The sequence below is a fragment of the Diadema antillarum genome, unplaced genomic scaffold (assembly GCF_040938485.1).
Source record: "Diadema antillarum isolate AM-2024a unplaced genomic scaffold, OU_Dant_1.0 scf00000151, whole genome shotgun sequence".
In the NCBI taxonomy this organism is placed as follows: domain Eukaryota; kingdom Metazoa; phylum Echinodermata; class Echinoidea; order Diadematoida; family Diadematidae; genus Diadema; species Diadema antillarum.
In genome coordinates, this window is record NW_027271040.1 from 2,603,300 (window position 1) to 2,611,052 (window position 7,753).

At 36.2% G+C, this 7,753-nt stretch overlaps 1 long non-coding RNA gene across 1 annotated transcript; it reads left to right on the forward strand.

Moving 5' to 3' along the window:
• Positions 1–2,401: 2,401 nt before the first annotated feature.
• On the forward strand, positions 2,402–6,973 carry LOC139721887 (uncharacterized). Its single transcript, XR_011710246.1, has 3 exons — positions 2,402–2,511; positions 5,506–5,781; positions 6,727–6,973. It is a non-coding gene; the product is annotated as an uncharacterized lncRNA (long non-coding RNA).
• The last annotated feature ends 780 nt before the right edge of the window (positions 6,974–7,753 follow it).

The following is a 7,753-nucleotide window of genomic DNA, read 5'->3' on the forward strand; positions in this document are numbered from 1 at the left end:
ATGTGTTGCAGTATGTGGGCATGGTATGTCCATAGAGATGTCATAGTATGAAATTTCAGACTATGTGGTTATCATAATTATCATAGTTATCGTAACCATGGTGACATGCAGTTACCATGTAAAAGCCACAGTGTGTCACATATTGCAGTCTATGGGTATAGTGCCTCCACAGAGATGTCACAGTATGAAACGATAGACTATGTGGTCTATCCCCTACTATTTGCATAGTGGTATAAAGTTATCACAGCAACCTCATAAAAAAGATCGCGTACGCAATGAGATAGGGCTGACTTGTGGCGATCTCGTGCGATGTACAAAAGTAACGCGTACTGAAAGCCCCAATCCAACTCTCCCCTATGAAAAAACGTAGGGAACCAAGTTATTGAGGTTCAGCTTCTCAATTGCGCTCTCTGGAGAATGAAATAATAACGGAATGATATAACTATAATTATATATATATATATATATATATATATATGTCAGAATCATTATTTTTATTTTGTGCGTTCTCTAATGTTTCTTACATGAAGTCGTTTTTAGATGATCTTCAGAAAATAAAATGAGGTTTGGATTGAGGGTGAAATTCTAAAAAGAGCAATGATAGTGTTGAAGGCGGTCAATATCTTATTTCAGAATTCGACTTTTTTACTGACTTCAATAGTTCAGTGATTTTCTAGATGTAACAACAATAACGGAAACTCCTAAAATTCCATTTTTCAAAAAGGAACGTATGTACACTGTACTTCCAAATCTCTGCTCTACATAAAAATTCATGAATATAATAAGTGGAAATACATGGAGCGTTTGAAACCTAATGGATACACCATACACGACACGTATATGTACATTATTTTTCACTTTCAAGAAACACCCTCTGTGAGACTTGTTGACGGTCCCTCTCCGCTGGAAGGTTTGGTTGTGCTCGGATCAGACGGGTATGTCTGCTACAGTGGGTTTAACGCTAAAGTTGCTGACTTGGTCTGCGGGGAGCTTGGCTTCCCAGCGGCAGAGAAGTATTCGGCTCAGAAGTTGCCCGGTACAGCAACAAGGAGAAAGTTTCAACACCTATCATGTCCACCTCAAGGTATAGCTGCATTGTAACGTACGTCGAAAGAAAAAATGAAACCAAGACTGAATAATTTGCGTTCATTTATGAAATACAATGTGTGCGATTTTTTAAACAAACGAAGAGAAACAAAAAGATTAGAGATGGAGTTATCTATTAATATTTCGTGTAAAAAACACAAACTAGCAAAACAACGAAAAAGTTTGCAAGGTACGGCCGGGTAAAGGAACGCTGGAAAGGAATTTTCGGTTATCATACCCAGGCTCGAACTTTGATGTTGTGAACGTAGCATAAAACGATAACGTGAAAGTACATTACATGATCAAATGTGACTCTGCACCTCAAAACAAACAAAAAGTCGCCAGACATGAATTTTTAGTTAAGACCATATTCTGAAAGACCAGACTTTAAGCTTTAAAATGATGTATAACTCAAATCAAATGGACTCTCCTAACCTATCTAAATATTGGAAAGAAAGCACAAACTCAGGAAAAGTGTGAACTGAGAAAAGAGGCTCTGGTGTACAGTGTCTATTCAAGCGCTTAATCTTTACCAAACCGTGCTGGCTGTGCGATGAATGGGACAAAAAACAGGAAGTAAACCACCAGAGTAACAACAATGAAGGGATTATCAAATTAAACTGAAATTAAGCATGCCACATAAACACATTTTGTCCATAATTAATGCCAACTTTCAAAGCGGTAGCGCTATTCTTTCAAAAGCTATTAGAGTTGAAAGTGAAGAGTGTGGACAAGGTTTTTCAGAAATGAAAAAGGGATTCTCAAGACACACCTAATCACACTATTCTACTAAAAATGTTGGAGATGAACTGCTAAAAAACACACTTCCCTGCCCGTTTTATGATACCAAATTTTAGCATAATGTAAAAGAAGACCCGCTCTTTCAGAAAATATGAAAAAGTCAAGTTCGGCTAGGTTGACCCATTTGACTTATTTTCAGTCCTCACGCAAAATCAGTATGTGCGACTTTATGTTCGTTTTGAGGTGCACGGTCACAAATTATAATCTGAAAAAAGGGAAGATAGAAGGAAAAAGACAAATAGTATTTCTAGAGGCCAGGTTGTCAATGCACATTAATTACATTTACAATTTTTTCAACTTTGGTAGATTAATGCACTTTATTTATATCAATGATAGTTAACTTGTCTCAAAATCAAATTTCCGAAAAACACATTGCCACGATTTCAATAGTTTTCTCCTACAATGATTTATAGTGTAAAACTTGTATATTACCATAAAGTTATGACAAAGCTATCGTTGAGTTTGATAATAAGGGTTTGATAAAGAAGTAAAACGGCTTCTCAACTTCTAACTTTATTGCGGGATCTTACTGCATAGATTCTTTCAGGTTTCAACGTTTAAAAGATTGCCCACTGGCAACCACTGACTGTTCCTCAAACAACGCTGTCCAACTTAAATGTCGAGGTGAGGCTAACACTGGAGTGTCATATTTGGAGCTGCATAAGATATAACTTATAAAATGTCAATATACCAGGCCTGAGAGCTTCTGGTCGAAACTATGTGCATTAGGTGACTTTAATAGTATTATTTTCTGAGGGGCGCATCCCCGAAGAAATAGTGGACGCTCCTCAGAAAATAGTGGCATTGAAGTCACCGAAGGATTGGTATGTTTGTTTTATATCCCTTCCCATGAATTTTAAGAATAACAGCAAAATGAAGTGATTGGTCGACTAGTCAAAAGTTATTTTCTCCGCCCAAAATTACACGTAAATGTGTATGCATCGACTACGCGATACCCTTTAGGGCGTACTGTCTTCTCGCGAAGTCTAGACGCCGTGCATTAGGTGGAAGACTGTTCTGATGTGGTGTCTCAAATATGGCTTATGATTATGCTACTACTAAATTATGTGAAAGGGTGGTGCGTGCGCCCTTGCAGGACGGAATGAAAAAAACAAAAGATTCAAAGAAAAATTATGTCAAAGTATCAAATTTTATTTAATGCCTTTTAATATAGGTTTCCCGTTCAATTTCATACTTTTGTCATTCAAATTCATTTAATGTGCATTCAAATTCACACAGCGCACGCACGCAAAAATATTCGGGCATTCAAATTCAGAATCCGAGCGATCAATTTCATTTTAAGCGGAGTTCTATTTTGTTTCAGTCAAATCAAATTCACGTTTTGGGCGTTCAATTTCCAAATGCAAGCATTGCATTTCCTACTCGTGCATTGAAATTCCTGCAATAGTTATGTGGTAGTCCCGGTAAATTTGTTTGGAGGGTTCAATTCCATTTTCAGACGATCAAGTTCCTACTTCGTGCAATCATTTTAACGAGGAAAATGGAGTACACTTTTCTTTTTTCTTAAAGAAAGGAGAAAGGGCATACACAATCCCCCCCCCCCCCCCAAAAAAAAGGCTTGTATATAGTGTAATTATGATTGTTTAAAGGTTCTACATGGTTCTCTGTTCATATATTCTTTGTTATTCATCTCAATAAATGTTAAATTGTAAGGTTCAATCAGCAGTGCATCCAAACAACTCAACGACAACATGACCATATTCCTTGATGATACTGCGCATGCTGATAACACTACAAGTTACGTACTGATTATGCATCAATTTAAAGACAAATTGACACATCGAGATCTCACGTAGTCCCGCAAAAGTAAACCAATAAGATAGCAAAAAATAATAAAAAAGAAGACGAATAATGTTATATATCAGGTTCAATGTATTTTTTTTTTTGGGGGGGGGGGGGGGGGTTCCGAAGGTGTCAACCAACTTTCCGTATTATGTTCGTCTGTAGGCCTAAACAGTGTAAAATGTGTGTTTGGTTGTTATTTGTTTGCTTGCCTGATTGTTTCATCATTTTCCATCTAAAATGATGGCTGGGTAGTTCATATTCAGCTGCAATAGCTGGTCTTCCATGGGGTCCAGTTGGATGTACGGTGGGACCACTGGGTTAAACACCCTGCTCTTTGCGATTAATGAAATGAAGTGGGATCTTTTATGTGCATGAGTTGTGACCTGTATATTCCTTTTCGTGAAACCCGAGTTAAAAATTTTCAGTGAACAGGTGGACCTCTATACTGCAAAGTAAATAACCTTCCTCTTTAGATCCCAATATATTCAAAGCTAAATGGAGAAGACACACATACAAGGCCCCACACTAATTAAATTCAGGACTCCTTTGAGTTGGAACATAGTTGCCTATTCACGAATTAGAATAACCGACAAGATTCCGTCGCCAGCTTGACATGAATTTGAATGCTCATTGCCGAAATGCGTGCTCCTCTCTTAAATTTAAATGCTCCGATAGTGAATTTGAATGTTCCGACAATGAATTTGAATGATCTGATAGTGAATTCGAATGACCGGATTTTGAATTTTATTGCTGATTCAATGCTGCAAGCGCGGAACGTGTGAAATTGAATGCTCGGAATAGGAACTTGAATGACAAAAGTATGACATTGACCGTTAAAACCTAAATTAGATTAATCAAGCACTCATTATTCTATTAGCAGACAATATTGTTCAAAGCAGTTTCATACACTATTATCGTAACAAAACCAAGATCCATAACATCATAGTAAAGTATTGATATTGTTGCCAAATTGGAATTAAAGGTTAGGGTATAGAGATACAAATGAAAGAACTGAAGGGAAGATGAAAGATCCATAAGTACCCCTTGACCACTTACAATATAAATCTTTTTACAGATGTGCCATACGGTCTTACTTGATATCATTTTATTCTGTTCCAAGTCTTAAAAGTCAACACCCTTTTTGCAGCCCATTGTGGATTATAAATTCCGTCCCATCGCAACTACCATTATGTGCATTCCGTTGCACCTGAAAGTGTGACGGGACAGTATTTGTGTTGAAACATTATAATTTTCTTCTGAATAGATTTTTTTTTTTTAAATGAGTGTCAAGTATAAAGAGCCAAAGGGTATTCAATCATACGCAATGAATGACCAAAGATGAATCTATCACAAATAATAAATGATAATTTCGTGTCCAAGTACTGAAAAACGTCCTTAAAAAAAAACAAATTTAACAACAATGAAAAAAGTTGAATGCCAGAAATGAATGCCCATGGGATGGATAATCCATGATAAAACCTGATATATCTCCTTCTTATGTAGTTTTTGTTTTACTGGTATTTTATTGCTTTGTCTGATGTCTTAGACATGTACATTCTAAAAAAAAAAAGTTGCAGATTCTATAAATGATATACAGTTGGTATATAATATTGCCGTCATAAACCAGTAGTTTGGTACTGAAATTTCTTGTCTCATTTGGTGTAAAGTCATAAAAGTTTAATCGGAAAGGCGCTAAAAATATCTGCGGATATACCTGGAATGGGGGCAATGCTAGACTCAACTTTATGTGAAAGCAATAAATTATGTTGAAGGTACGCAGGGTAGAATAACCATAATTCTGTTTTCACGCAGAGCCTGGTTTTCTCGGATGCTACGAAGGCAACCAACAAGCATTTCCCCTGTTGTCTGAACATGGATTAAACGTTCATTCCGATGAAGAGTGTTTATCTATCTGTAGAAGGGAATCAGGACATAACGAGATTGCCATCATGCACCAAGAAATGTGTGTATGTTCCCAGTACGAAGCGACTACCGACGTACTTTCTGACAGAAGTTACTCACACAACTGGACATGTCCCATCCAGGAAGAGCTTGAACCCGGCCATTTTGTCTACTATTTATATAACAGTAAGTTTCAATATCAAGAAAAAAAAATCGTTGTCGATGTGAACAAATGCCATACATAAATGACCCAATATAAACTCACAAATGGTCATGAAAATTATTTTTCCAAACTATCATTAGCGATTCTGTTTCCAGTTCTGAAATGATAACCCATTAATCTTCACGGATGTTTGCAACGTACAAGAAATAAACGATACAAACATGCAGAATTAAGACTTTTTTAAGATAAATGCTTTCGGGTTATGATCTTATTCAAACGCACTATGGTTTACCCTTTCATGTCGTATTGGAAAAAAAAAGACTTTTAAAACTCGATGACAACCAGTAAGACAATACTAGTACGGACACTGCAAAAATGTTTTAATCTCCGGTCTTCACATTTCTCTGCAGGAAATGAAATACATAAATGCACTTGCTAAAAAAAGTAGGGCCTGTTGATATCACACGATATCACTGAACTGTGCTTTCAAACCTCGAATTTATACAAAATTAGGGTAAGTTCTTCAACATTTTAAAAAAAAAATGTAAATAAGCAGTCGATTTAATAAAATGTATTTGTGTGGCTGTGCTTGCTGCATGGTTTCATGTTTACTAAAGATCATTAAATCATTTCACATAATTATGCTTGCAATTCTTGACACTGATAATGACTGATACCATCCATGAAAATGTTCAGTACATGAAAATATTCAGTATTTGTCCCGCTTCCATGCCAGCTATTGTCCAGTTGTGTAAAGAAACGCAAACACGGCTGAAAATGATGCAATTTGGCAATGCGTTGTATACTGGACCTTCGGTGCAAATTTCTGATATAAATGTACATTCAGCATTATTCATCGACACAATGGGGTTTAAAATCCAAATCGTTGCGTTTCTTTGTGCTTTCTTTTGATATCTACATTGATACATACTTTACAAGGCATTCATCTTTTCCTCTTCTTTTAATAGTTTCGGTAGGGTTCTGTAATCTCCCCGGACATGTGATGAATGGTCAGTGGGACTCAAATATCACGAGGTATGGGTCGAAGATAACTCTTACTTGTGCCAAAGGGTACACTATCAATGGCAACGGTACGTTGCAGTGTGTGGAACTACCCAGATGGTCGACGTACTTCCCGGTTTGGAACACGTCAGTTCTGTCTTGCCGACCGGTCGAAAGTGGAACAAATGGTCTGTTACTTCATTGCCTTTCTACATTTTAAAAGATTAATAGTTGAAGTAAGAATCAAACTTTCATGTGTGATGTTTGCGCACAGTGACTTATATTCATGTCATTTCATTTTATTTCATTTCCGACAACAAATATACAACACAATCAATGACATTTTCATATACAACAAGGTAGTGATTTCTACAACGTAAACTTCTAAAAAATGTGGATATGAGTTTGGGTCTAATGGGTTAGAGACATCGTGTCTGAACGCGTTAGCATATCAAAAATAAGAGGGTTTTTTTTTAAGGAATAAGTATCATATGATCGAGCCTAACAAAAAAAAAAAAAACCAACTGAAAATACACAAATCTATTTTTTTTTTTGGTGTCATGTTTTGTTGTTTCTTATAATTATTCAAGTAGCAACCCATGACAGTTGACCATCGTGCGACTTAAATGCAATAATAATCACAAAGTCTGTACAATTATATAAAATATTCGTGTACGAAATTGCAAATTCTGTTATTCTTTTGTAGCCTTAGAGAGTTTACATATATGTACTTGAAGAGTGCTCAACATACATTTTCTGTCCCTAAACTTTTGAGTATTCCAGAAAAGGTACATAATGAATATAATTTATGACAGTACTTTTTTTCCATGAATTTTGTTTTCACTTCCACTCCTTTTACCCATGTTACACTTATTCTAGTTTTACCCTTTGTTTTTGTGTGCACTTTTTTTAGATACTGAATTGCATAGTGTCAATATTATCACCTCGACAACACAAAATGCAATGAACACCTCGGGTGAGTATTACATGATG